Here is a 13,548-nt window from a genome sequence, read left to right on the forward strand (position 1 = left end):
AGGACTCCTTTATAGAGCTTGAGAGGACAGATTCCTATCCTTTCTTAGCTTCATTTGGAAGTGGGTGAGCTGATCAAAGTAAAGGAGAACTCTTGCTGGACCCTGGGAGGGACCTGCACAACACCAAGGCACTGGTTGTAATGGTTTCTTTTGTTTCCAATTAATACAATTAAGTTCATTTTTCTCAACAAGTTGTTATATATAATTTGTTTCATATACTCCTTGGTCTTTATGATGAATATGTTTTATTATATGAGTTATTCAGGTGCTATGTAATCGTTTGCTTGTTAGTGAATGCAGGTTTCAAAGAGATGGAGGAGCTCATCCGGATCGGAGAGGCTGGACTGCTACAAACAACGTTGGACTAAAGGTATGCTTTAAACACCTGGTTGCTCGTATTTTAAATGCATATTTAGGGGAAGATAGTGCTTGATTGTCTTGTTTGTCACTAGAAAGCCTTAGCTTCTAGGGAGGTCAGTTTTGTCTGCAAAATTGACTCTTTCCGCATGACACCATAGCATGGTCTTCTCTCTAGAGACCAATATATTTTCAGCTCCACTTTCAAGAACCATAGAACTGTTGCACCCATCAACAACAGTGCTACCTTGCAGCTTGTACAGAGTTCCAGTCTAAACTCCCCGCATCAATACCAGTGCTCCCTGAACCATCTTGCAGGTATCCTTCTCGAACACTGTTTTTACACATGCATCATCCAACTTGCCTAAAGAAATCAGATTTCTTGCCAATGCAGGAATATGCAGAACACCCGGAAGTGTTCTAACCCTTCCACCTTGCAACTTCAACTTTACTTTTCCACGACCAATGATTCTAGCCTTCCTATCATCTCCTAAGAAGACATCACCACCATTGTATTTCTCATTCTCGGAGAACCACTCTCTATGGGGAGTGAAGTGAAAGGATGCACCTGATTCAATCAACCATGCCTCATGATCTACATGTGTACTTGAAGAAGCCAAGTACACATCCCCACCTTCATCTGAGGTGGTTTTTTCCTTTGCGGAAGGAGCATCATCAGATCCCTTTCCTTTATCAGGAGCTTTGGATTTACAGTCCCTTTTGAAGTGACCTTCCTTTCCGCATTTCCAGCATACAACCTTTATAGGTTTTCCTGGAGATTTAGATATCCCTCTAGATTTAGATCTCCCACTCAATGACTTATTTGTGTTTCTGTTCTGAGACTGTCCTCGTACAGACAAGGCATCACCATTCTGGTTATCCATATTTTTCCATCTCATCTCCTCCATTAGCAAGGCTGAGACTATTTCATCAAATTGTAAAGCAGTTGCATTGCTACCTATTGTAATAACCAGACTATCCCACAAATCATGTAGAGAACACAAGAAACTGATGCACTTATCTTCATCTGAATTTTTAATATCAAGAGATGATAACTTACTTACCATAGTATTAAACACATTCAGATGCTCTGTCACTGAGTCTCCATCTTTCATCCTCAGGTTATACAACTTTTTCCGCAGGAACAGTTTATTCACCAGAGACTTAGAATAATACAAAGTCCCTAATTTGTCCCACAAAGCCTTCACCGTAGCTTCCCCTGATACATTCAGCAATACTGAATCTGAGACACACAATCGTATTGTGCTCTTTGCCTTCTAATCCAACTTCTTCCATTCTTCATCGATCACTCACTTTGGTTTAGTACCCAGATCTACCGTGATCCACTGATCTTTATCCACCAACAGATCCTCCATCTTGAGTTTCCACAACTCAAAACTCTGACCATTGAACTTCTCAATCTCTATCTTTCCACTGCTCACCATCTTCTTTCACCACCAAAATCGATCTTGCAGATCTCCCACTGAACAGGGTCTACCACAGGCCTGAGCAAAACCCCTCAACAACAAACGCGTCCCCTTGAAGCCAAAAAAACTCTGATACCAAATGTAGGTTTTAACCCCATACAGAAATTACCTGCATACGAATTCTAAAACACATAAAATAAACAATGCGAGAGCATAACACATAAAACACATATGCATAGAGATCTTCCCCTGGATCCCAAAACCGGGACTACCAGCTTGATTTTTCATTATTTTCCTTTCAATGTTACAATACATATTTATACATGCCAAAGCATCCAATACCATGGACTAAAAACCATCGCGTCCAAAACCATGGACCAAAAAACCATAGGTAGGTTCGCCCAACCTAATATAGGGTCCAAAAAAAAATTTCCCAGGGAAAGAATATAACACAACCCAACAAATAATACATAGTGAAAGGAATGGGTAAAATGTTTTAAAAAAAGATAAGAAAAAAACCAATTTAAAAATAAATAAATAAAATAAAATAACCTCAAAAAGCAGTTTTCAAACTACATGAGAACTTACCCTCTCAAGCTCATCCTGGATTTCCTACAGCTTTTAAATGGAGAGAACAAGCTCACCATCTATATGCTCTTCATCTTCCACTTTTGATCTCTTGGACTCTTCCATCCTGCCCAGTCCTTCTGACCCAAAAGTCCTAAAAATCCAACAGAGTTGAAGGCGCATGTTGAGTGGTGGTGAGGGAATGGTCCTAGCACTCACTATTACCTCCAGAAATGTTGCACGCTCCTTCTTGCGATCCTTAATGAAGAAAACTTCCAAAGCTTAAAATTTAGATCCCATCATTCATTATTATGTCCAGAAATTTTGCACGCTCCATCCTGCCATCCTCAGTGAAGAAAACTTCAAATGAAATATTATCATTAAAATACCAAACAAGTTGTTGATTATTTTTTACTTCCACCTACAAAAGAGCGCTTGCCAGTCTAGGAGATATGTTTTGAAATAGTACCATGGGTAGTAGTGTGTGTGTTGAGCTACCAGGCAGCAATGGTGGCACCTAATTTACCAGGAACGAAACTTAGGAAAAGGACTCAAAATAGATGTTCATCTACATCCTATTAAACTAGCAATATTTATAGTAAATAGAACTAATATCTCAACTATTTTCACATTTTATGAACTGTACCTATAGAGGTCCAGTAGCTGCAAGACCAAAAGAGTTATTCTAAAGCTTCAAGCTGTAAAAAAATTGACCATCGCACCATATAAGTTTCCCATTGATTTGAAGGCCTTGACATACTAATGTTGCAAGTAAAATAGGCAATGGAGGCCTGCACAAAGCATTAACCAAATATCACAAGTTGCTTTAATCAGGTTGACGCTTATCATAGTAAATACAATTCACATCTAACAACAATAAAGCCAATTTTTTCCATTTGTTATTTACAAAATGAAATGGAATTTACTATCTAATACCCACCCAGAGCCTATTGCTCACTAATCTCTAGGGACAAGTGCATTGCCTAAACCTATCAAATAACAAAGAAGATCTAGGATAGGAGGTGGAGTTTCTGCTATGGGTACTGCTTTTGATTGAACACTAGGACCTTTGGCAGGTGAAACATTGATTTCTGTCTCAGTGGTTGATAATTCTTCATATGGAAGGTAACAATTTACTTGCAAGTTTGGAGGTAACAAGGTACATTTAGAGGTAAGAAGGTACAAGGTACATATGGAAATACATATGGGAGGTAACTTGTACTATCATAAAAAGTGCTTAGAAGAATATATGTGTGCTTTGACTTCTCAGCAACATCAAGGAAAGACTTAATTTCAAAAATAAACTCTTTAACGATCTCTGTACCTTTTACTTACCACTTCAGATAGAAGTGTTGAGCATGACAACTGCCAAAAAAATATATTATTATTAGACATATTGGAAGAAAACTCCTTGAACTAAACATAAAATATAATACTTATACTAGAAAAACCTATACAAATGCAAACATCTCAAACAGTGACAGATGAACTTAAGCCTTTTCATTGAAATAACTTACCACTTCTCTAGTATCCATTTTAGAATCCAAACTAAATCCCAAAACTTAGAAGACTAGCCATTCTTGAACTTCTTTCCTTCTCATTCTCCAGCTCAAAATGGTGAGCCCCATGCTTGTGATCATAGGGCATAATAGAAATGGCATCCAACAATCCAGATGATGCCATCAGCTGCAAATCCTTCTATGCTAAGTATTTATTGTAGCTTTTCTAGAGGATATAGAGCTTGTACCATGCATAAGCATGATACAAATGACTTTCTAATATCTAAAATATCTTTGTTAACTTTGAATAGTAGATTGTCGTCATTTGAGGTTTAGGAATATTCTTGACCATACACAAGACCATGAATATCTTCTATAGAGTGAAAAGCTTCCTACATATCATATGCCATCTGTCATAAGAAATAGTATAAGGCAAAAATATATTAAAAATAAAAATAATTTAGCTCATAGATTCTATAGTAAGTTCATGAAATTTCATTCAACACAAAGCTTCCTTTGCACTAGGGTATTCTCCAATAATTAATTTCTACAAGATCAAACTATATTAACCTTCCCATCTAAAAAAATATAATCCTATATCTAATTCAATATATAACATTTTAGATTTCTGGCCCCCATTCGATAGTGATACCTTCTTAAAGGTGTACCAAAAATCTACTCAACATGATATTATAACTATTTACATCATGGGCAATATGGGTAAACTCCCAACCAAAGATAAATGGTTTCTAGAATATGATTTTTCTACACATTTCCCTCATCCCATTTCATAATGGCAGCCAACAATCCATATGATGCCACCAGCTACAAATCCTTCTATGCTAAGTATTTAGTATAGCTTTTCTAGACGATATAGAGCTTGTACCATGCATAAGCATGATACAAATGACTTTCTAAGGCAAAAATATATTAAAAATAAAAAATTTAGCTCACATATTCTATAGTAGGTTCATCAAATTTCATTCAACCCAAAGCTTCCTCTGCAATAGGGTATTCTCCAATAATTAATTCCTACAAGCTCAAACTATATCAACCTTCCCATCTAGACAAATATAATCCTATATCTAATTCAATGGATAACATTTTAGATTTCTAGCCCCAATTTGATAATGATACCTTCTTAAAGGTATGCCAAAAATCTACTTAACATGACATTATAACTATTTACATGATGGGAAATATGGATAAACTCCCAACCAAAGATAAATGTGTTGTGCCTTTTTCCCATAAGCATTTATTGGCATACCCTTTTTAGTTGAGAGAAGATCCTTTGGATAGTGGGATACAATCTTTAGTTCTTGTGAGGGCATCCAAAAATCACCCTTGGACAATTGATTGCTAGCATCTTTACAACATTTTTTTGCTCACTGACTTGATACTTGTCTCAGGGGAGTTTTCCTTGAGGGTCTTTTTCACAACACTTTTCCTTAAGGTAAAAGTGTGTATACATTATTGTATGTAATCTTGATCTTCCATATTATCGATACAAGAAGATACAAATCCACCAGTTGAATATGTAATAAGTGTGAAATCAGATAGCTCAAACTATTCACACTTTGTGTTTTCATTGAAGTTGGCTAATGTTGCATGTTCTTCATCAAAATTTGTCCATATTTGTCCATACTGTTGTATTTCTTTTTCTACAGTACAAATTTCATGCACACTGCCCCTTGAATGTGATTTCTTCTCATTCATTTCTTCAACCTTATCCTCCTTATACATCATACTAGACAATCATCAGTCTAGTATAGAACAACCTCTGGATAGTATTGGTGAATAATTGTAGTTAATGGGTTCTCATGTAATGATTCCCAATACCAATGGAACAACATATAATTTGAATCACTCAAGTAATGAATCTTAATTTTAAAAAATTCTAATATAATTACATTCTACCATAAATACACATCAAGAATGCTTTGCCTTGTAGATTTTAGCACCCATGTATTCGATGGATTTAAGGGAATGAAGGAAATTGGAAAGCCAATGATCTCCTACAGTTATGTATGGCCTTGGCTAGTACCTATGGCCTCTTCGACAACCAAGATTGAGCTCAAACTCACCCTAGCAAATGAAAATAATGCTCAGGCATAGTCACTCTTTGTTTAGTTAAGTCAAAGCTCATGGAGAATGATATCTAGGCGTTTTAGCCTATATTTGACCTCTTTTGGGCAGCAACCAAGAAAGTGAAAAAGCTCGAAGTCTGTAATCCAACCAGAGAAGAAAAACTGAGGATAAAAAGAAGTCTACAACACTTGAAGAAACCGAAGTCTCTGACTAATCCAAATCTCAATCAAAAGCTATCTATTTGCAACAGGATCTGAATATTTGTGGTAAAGAGTCAAGGGTTTGTTGTAGTAGCCAAAGATTAGTAATAGAAGGCAAAGAGTCTGTAATTGGAAGTCATTGTATTATAATAAGAGTCTAAACCTACAATAAGGACAGAAATTCAGTAGCTACTTCTGACTTTGACTAGGTAGAGACTCAACTATTGACCTTGACATAAAGAGGAGGCCTAACTTAGAGGGACTCTTTGGTCTTGTGTTGGATATTTCATTTTGAATAAATTCAATAAGAAGATTGTTGGGTTTTCCCCTATTGAGAGGTTTTGCCCTGCCTTTAAAGCCTAAATCTTTGTGTCTCGTACTTCTTTGTGTTCTTGGAAGAACAATTTGTGTAATTACTTGATGAAAGAGAAATATTAACTAACAAAGAAAAGAATACTTATATGGGAGTTTACTTCCAACTATGAAGGAATACAATGAGGACATAAAATTTGTAAATCTTCAACTTAGCTAGGCCATTGCACCTCCAAAAACCTGACTCATTAAGCCATAAACTAGAATCCTTCTGTTGAACTCCAAAAACAAATGAATTAGAATGAATTATCAAGTAGTATCAAGGGCATTTACACTTTACATTTGACAATCTATTGCAATTTGAATATTGAGGTCACAACTATTCATTTATATTGCACTGTTGTAAGAAAGGATGATCATATTTTATATATTTTGTCTAGTAGGGCCCACACTTCATCATTGCAAGCTCTAACCAAGGTTTCATGTTCCCATTGTAATGAACAACAGCTGCATTGTCAATCTTTGAACAATCCACGCTAGGATTATATCCTAAACCCAGCACATGCCAAGACTTGTCCAAAGGATGGGTCAAGCCATAAAATGTTCAATCTAGGGGGTAGTGTTCCAAGCTTCCACAACACTCTATCCTCATTCTGACATACAATAAAAGAAAAACTTAGAAATTGAAAAAATAAAAACCCATTAAGTTTTCTAGCTAATCACTTCAGACTTACTTCAAATACTTTAAAGTAAGCATCACAGGAATTAACATAAATAAACCACACTATGCACTTACCGTGTTCTTCCACTTGTGATATATTCCAATTATATCTTGTTTCTCCCATTCTTTGAGATCAAATACATTCATCCCAAATGCCAAGCACAAGCATTAGGATCAAAGTGCCTAGCTATGTGCGGATTGGAAAAATTAAGGTATTTGTGAAATCGGTGAAAGCTTTCTCCACAAGTTTCCACTAAACCATTAACCTTTCCATGAAGATGTACTGACCACAAGGGCATCAAATCTTTCTACACCGCAATATCATCATCCAAGAAAAGGATCTTGTTCATTTTGGGATAAACTTGTGGAAGATAGAAGCAAATATGATTTAGCATGGATAAATATTTTGGATTTATATATTTCAAATTGGAGGAACGTGCTCAGAGCATAGTGAAGTGATCTGCCTTCAAATAATACTCTTTCATAGCTGCGGATTCAAGTTTGCGAAGCATAGGGCAATAAGAGGAATTGAGCCATTTAAAATCATCAACATTTTCTACATGTATCGCAGCTTTCCCTGGGGGATTAAGTAAAAACCACATTTTCATGGCCCCAAAATTTAACTTGTCTATGATGAGATGAAATACATGTTTCTTAGATTCTTGCAAACACATGTAAATCACCTACAATGAGATCCAAATATTAAATTTAAAATGGAGAAAAACTATTGGACTTCAAGACTTTAGAGTAATTTAAATTAATAACACTTCACCTTAGCATTCATGATAGTTGAATTCACAACCACAGATGTAGCCAATACATTGTCAGAAAATAATGCATAGTGATAAAGAGTTGGATCCTCCAACTTGTCCTTTTTAGGAAATTATCACTTTTCAAGAGGAAGAAAGTAATAATCTATGGTCAATTGCATGGACAGACAATGCAGGCCCTTGGGAACAGACTTTGTTGCCACCTGACTTAAAAATTTACTTTGCTTTTCCAAGGTCATTACTTGATTGTCTGTAGACTGAAGCATGGCTTGCAACTTCTTTGTTATTGTCGCACAACCATAAAATTGTTCTCTAGTCTTGGATAGGAGATGACCCATAGCCTTGATCTTCTTAGGTGCACTGAAACATTCATATCAATTACCGGTCATGAAAAAGAGAATGAAAAGTGGAAATATTGACACACAGACTGCAACTTTAAAAGAAACAAAGGATATGAACACCAAATGCAAATGGAAGCACTTACTACTCTTGATTTAGAAGCAGCCAATGTGAAAATCCAGGGGGTAGTGTTCCAAGCTTCCACAACACTCTATCCTCATTCTGTCATACAATAAAAGAAAATATTAGAAATCAAACAAAGAAAAACCCATTAAGTTTTGTAGCTAATTACTTCAGATTTACTTCAAATAATTTAAAGTATGCATTACACGAATTAACGTAAATAAACCACACTACACACTTACCATGTTCTGCCACTTGTGATATATTCCAGTAATATCTTGTGATATATTCCAATCACAAGCATTAGGATCAAAGTGCCTGGATATGTGCGGATTGGAAAAATTAAGGTATTTTTCAAACCGGCAAAAGCTTTCTCCACAAGTTTCCACTGAACCATTAACCTTTCCATGAAGATCTACTGACCACAAGGGTGTCAAATCTTTCTGCACCACAATATCATCATCCCAGAAAAGGATCTTGTCCAGTTTGGGATAAACTTGTGGAAGATAGAAATGAAGATTATTTAGCATGGATAAATATTTTTGATTTATATATTTCAAATTGGACGAACGTGCTAAGAGTATAGTCGAGTGATCTGCCTTGAAATAATACTCTTTCAAAGCTACAGATTCAAGCTCGTGAAGCACAGGGCAATAGAACGAATTGAGCCATTTAAAATCATCAACACTTTCTACATGTATTGCAGCTTTCCTTGGGGGATTAAGTAAAAACCACATTTTCGTGGCCCCAAAATTTTACTTGTCTGTGATGAGATGAAATACATGTTTTTGAGTTTCCTGCAAACACAAGTAAATCACCTACAATGAGATCAAAATATTAAATGTAAAATGCAACAAAACTGTTGGACTTCCAAACTTTAGAGTATTTTAAATTCATAACACTTCACCTTAGCATTCATGATAGTTGAATTCACAACCACAGATGCAGCCAATACATTGTCAGAAAATAATGCATAGTGATAAGGAGTTGGATCCTCCAACTTGTCCTTTTTACGAAATTTTTCTTTCCAAGGGAAAGCAAGTAATAATCCATGGTCAATTGCATGGACAGACAGTGTAGGCCCTTGGGAATAGTCTTTGCTGCCAGCTGACTTAAAAATGTACTTTGCTTTTTCAAGGTCCTTACTTGCTCATCTGCAGACTGAAGCATGGCTCACAACTTCTTTGTTACTGTCCCACAGTCATAAAATTGTTCTCTAGCCTCGGATAGGACATGACCCATAGTGTTGATCTTCCTAGGTGCATTGAAACATTCATATCAATTATCGGCCATGAAGAAGAGAATGAAAAGCAGAAAGATTGACACACAGACTGCAACTTTAAAAGAAACAAAGGATATGAATAGCAAATACAAATGGAAGAACTTACTAATCTTGATTTAGAAGTAGCCAATGCGAAAACTATTACCTTTGAGGTAGATCAGAATCTGCATTAGCCTCACCCAATGTACACTGACATTGTTTAATATGAAGAATCAATTCATGGTATAAATCAAGATTATTCCTACCCTAGGAAATGCTTGAATGTACCATAGCCATGATCAGTTGGTCTCGCATCAAGCTAACAGTGGAGTCAGAATTCCCATTCTCATTCTCCCACCTCCAAATGCTATATTTTCCCAAGACAATAGAATCTACCTCCTTGGAATGTTTAATGCTGTGTTTTCAAGCTCAACTCATTTTTCTTCATCATGTTGAATCATCTCTGTTGACCTTTTCTCGCCCCTCTTTTGTCTCAATTGTTGTAAGCATTAAACTACTATAAATTAAAGCATACTATGCTAAAATCTAAGAAATATAAATTTTTTCTATTGGAGAAGTAATGTCCAAAAGGATTTTTGAAAATAATATAACAATTCCCTTTTCCAAGAGAACAAAAAGTAGCGATCTAGTGCAACAAAGAATTTTACCCTCCGTGAAACTTTTGTTGGACTTTCTTCAAGCTGCAAATGGTCTGCATTACAACAACCATTGTCCTGGGAGTTTGACTAGACATTACCTTACACTAGGCTACCAACATCATAGATCAGTTAACCAGGGAAAATAAAATCTTACCATCATGAGCATTCTCTTTGACATCTCGATGTTCACTTCTTGTGTCATCCTCTTGAAACCTCGTAAGAAGTTCTTCGTCATTGGAAGTTTTTTTTGTACCTCGTCATTCATTTTACCCCCCTTAGGATTTTCCTTACTTTCTTCATTGAAGATCACACCATCATGTTGCGAATGTAACTTTTCTGAGCTGTCTCCAGAAGTCATTTTCCTATGCTTGATGTACACCATTAGAAATAAAGAAGTACCCCTGCCAATCTCAGTTTTCACTTCTTGCTTAATACAACCCTACTCAACTACATAGATCATCATCACAAAGGTTTCCTTACATGTTCAATAGCCAATCTCAGTTTTCACTTCCTGCATAATACAACCCTACTTAACTACATAGATCATCATCACATAGGTTTCCTTACATGTTCAATAGAGAAAATAACCAAAATATTCACCAATCATACCTCAGAGTTAGTAATATCCCTTTGGTTTACTTCAGAGGGCTTTCTAATACCCATGAGGAAGATAAGTCATTCTGTCCAATAATATTTAAGTTTAGAGTTCCCGAGTCCTCTGTGATAGCTGTTATGACATCAATCACCTGCCCAGTAAATAAAATTTATTTTCAATTCTCTGCTCAATAGGGGAGAAATCAAATTTAAGATATCCAAATGCAGCAGGTTTCTTATACTTGCTTCCCTTTGGAAGAGAGAGTCAATGCTCTCTGCTAAACTCTGCTTTCTCCAGTCATCTGCCTGTTCCAGTGAACCCCATAGATAAATAGATAAGAGTGATTTTAAACATATGACAGAGCTCCAGTATCCTCAATAATTCCCCTCTATTTCAATCCACTCAGGCCGATTAAATTTCAATTTAGGGACACTATTTATTTTCTGGGATTAGACTAACGTAAGTGCAAGTGCGTTGCCTAGATCCTGAAAAAGAACAAAATGGCCATAGAAAAATAGAATTGGTTTTTGAGATGTGGAAAGAGAATACCATTCTAACAGATCCATCTCCTGAGAAGTTGTGCCCTACTATTTTAAATGACAAAAAATGCATAAAATATCAGGTAGAAATACTTGATGGAGAAGAATATCTATAAAAATATTGAAATGCTAAAAAGGGGATTGCTTTGCTATCATGCATATGCTAAGATTGAGATTTCATTACACATCAATAATAAAATGGTGTGTATAATATCTATCGTTTGTTTTGGCCAATGTGCTCTGAACACTGTGGGAACAGTGTGAAAATGATATGTATAGCAGAAAGTAGCTCGTGAACAAGATTGTCATTGTGAATTAGGTCTAGGTTGGGTGGATCAGAATTGGTCTTAGCTTGACTAATGAGAAGTGGATTTAGCTTTATGGATGGAAAGTGGGTCTGGCTTGGATAATGAGTGTATGGGAAGAATTATTGTTACCCTTCCCACCCAGATTCAATTCCCATGAGTAAGATATTGAACTGAACTCTTAACAAATATATTTTTATAATACCCATCTAGCTTATGCATAATCCAACACACACTTAGTACCATCCTACTCAGAATGAGCAGTGCCCACCGAATTCACCGAGCAGTTGCCCAACAAATTTACCAGTCATATGCATTTCCCTTTGTTAAAAAAATGGAAAGAGCATTGTTATTTCTTGCTATCGGGAAGAATGGTTTCATTATCTTTGGCAAGGGGAATTACCCTAGGGGTAGTTGGTATAACCTTTACTCTTGCATGAGAGAGGTAAAAACTTTGAATCTTTCTCCTGGTAGGTATTGTATATTGCTAATGTAGAGATTGAGTTCACAGCTTCACATAGATCAAATGAAAGGAAAACTATAAAGAAAACTCACAAAATGTCTGGAAAATTGCTAGAGGTTCTAAACTTTTGAAAATTTAAGCGAGGAAAGTAATTTTGATAACATCTGCGCCTTCAGATCCTACGAAAAAGCTAAAAGGAAAATCAAAATTCCAATGTAGGTTCATGGCATTTTGGTTCAATGGTTAACCGGGGGTGGTGAAGGAAAATCAAATTTCGAAGTAGGTCCATGGGGTCTTAGTTCAATGGTTAACCAGGGGTGATGATAATTCCCCGCCAAGGTTCAAATCACATAAATACATTGTTAAATGGGTTCTTAATGAAAGGGATCTTTCTAAAATAGTATAATATGACTACACTTCATTGTAATGGAGATCTTACTTGAATGTTGTAAGAATTCTACACTTCATTGTAATACTATCAGATTAAGAAAGGGCATGCTTGCCAATAAAGATAAATTAAACGCTGACGCACCCCATAAAAAGAGACATAAGCAACCTAATGAGGGAGGAGGGCAGGAAGAATTTTACCAGTGACTAAGGAGGGCAGGAAGAAGCTTACCAATGAGGGAAGAGGGAAGGAAGAAGCTTACTAGTTGTAGATGTAGATGTGGAGTGACGAAACCTAACTACCAGAAAAACCAATGGCGTGACAACAAAGATAACAAGGAAGCCCACAATAGCTATTCGATGATGAAAACCCTGACCTCCCCATCCTGCATTTCCACAATGGTGGTAGCCCTGCCACCCTCCATTCCACACACCTCCTCTTTCCATAAGCATTTTTAGCTCTCAACCCTAACACCACTTTTCTCCTTCCCCTCCCCCTAAACAAATATCAATGAATGCAACCCTTACTCAATCATAATCCTCCATATCAAACCCATATCATGGTTAGCAGAAATATATGAAGTTAGCAACAACCAAAAAAACCCTTAGATCTCATATATACTTTAGAGCATTTGATAGAAAAATTTACCAAAGGCATTATGAAATGGATAGATCAACTGATTTCATGTAGTTTTGAGAAAGAAAGGGACACTGACATGGTAAAAACCTAGATGAAAATCGGCATAGGGGCTAGAAGTAGACAGAATTGAGGGTCTCTATCTCTGTTAGCCTTTTTGGTTAAAAAACCAAAACATATAATTAAGGGAAACACGTCATTCGGATTTAGATGCCAACATAGATGTTATTATTAATGGGGATCCTCACCAGTCCGGCTGACTGTTCATACACTACGACATAGGAAGAGGAAGAATAGGC

The sequence above is a fragment of the Pinus tabuliformis genome, chromosome 1_1, assembly GCF_031772625.1.
Source record: "Pinus tabuliformis cultivar Carrire ecotype Pingquan chromosome 1_1, CPIR1, whole genome shotgun sequence".
NCBI lineage: Eukaryota > Viridiplantae > Streptophyta > Pinopsida > Pinales > Pinaceae > Pinus > Pinus tabuliformis.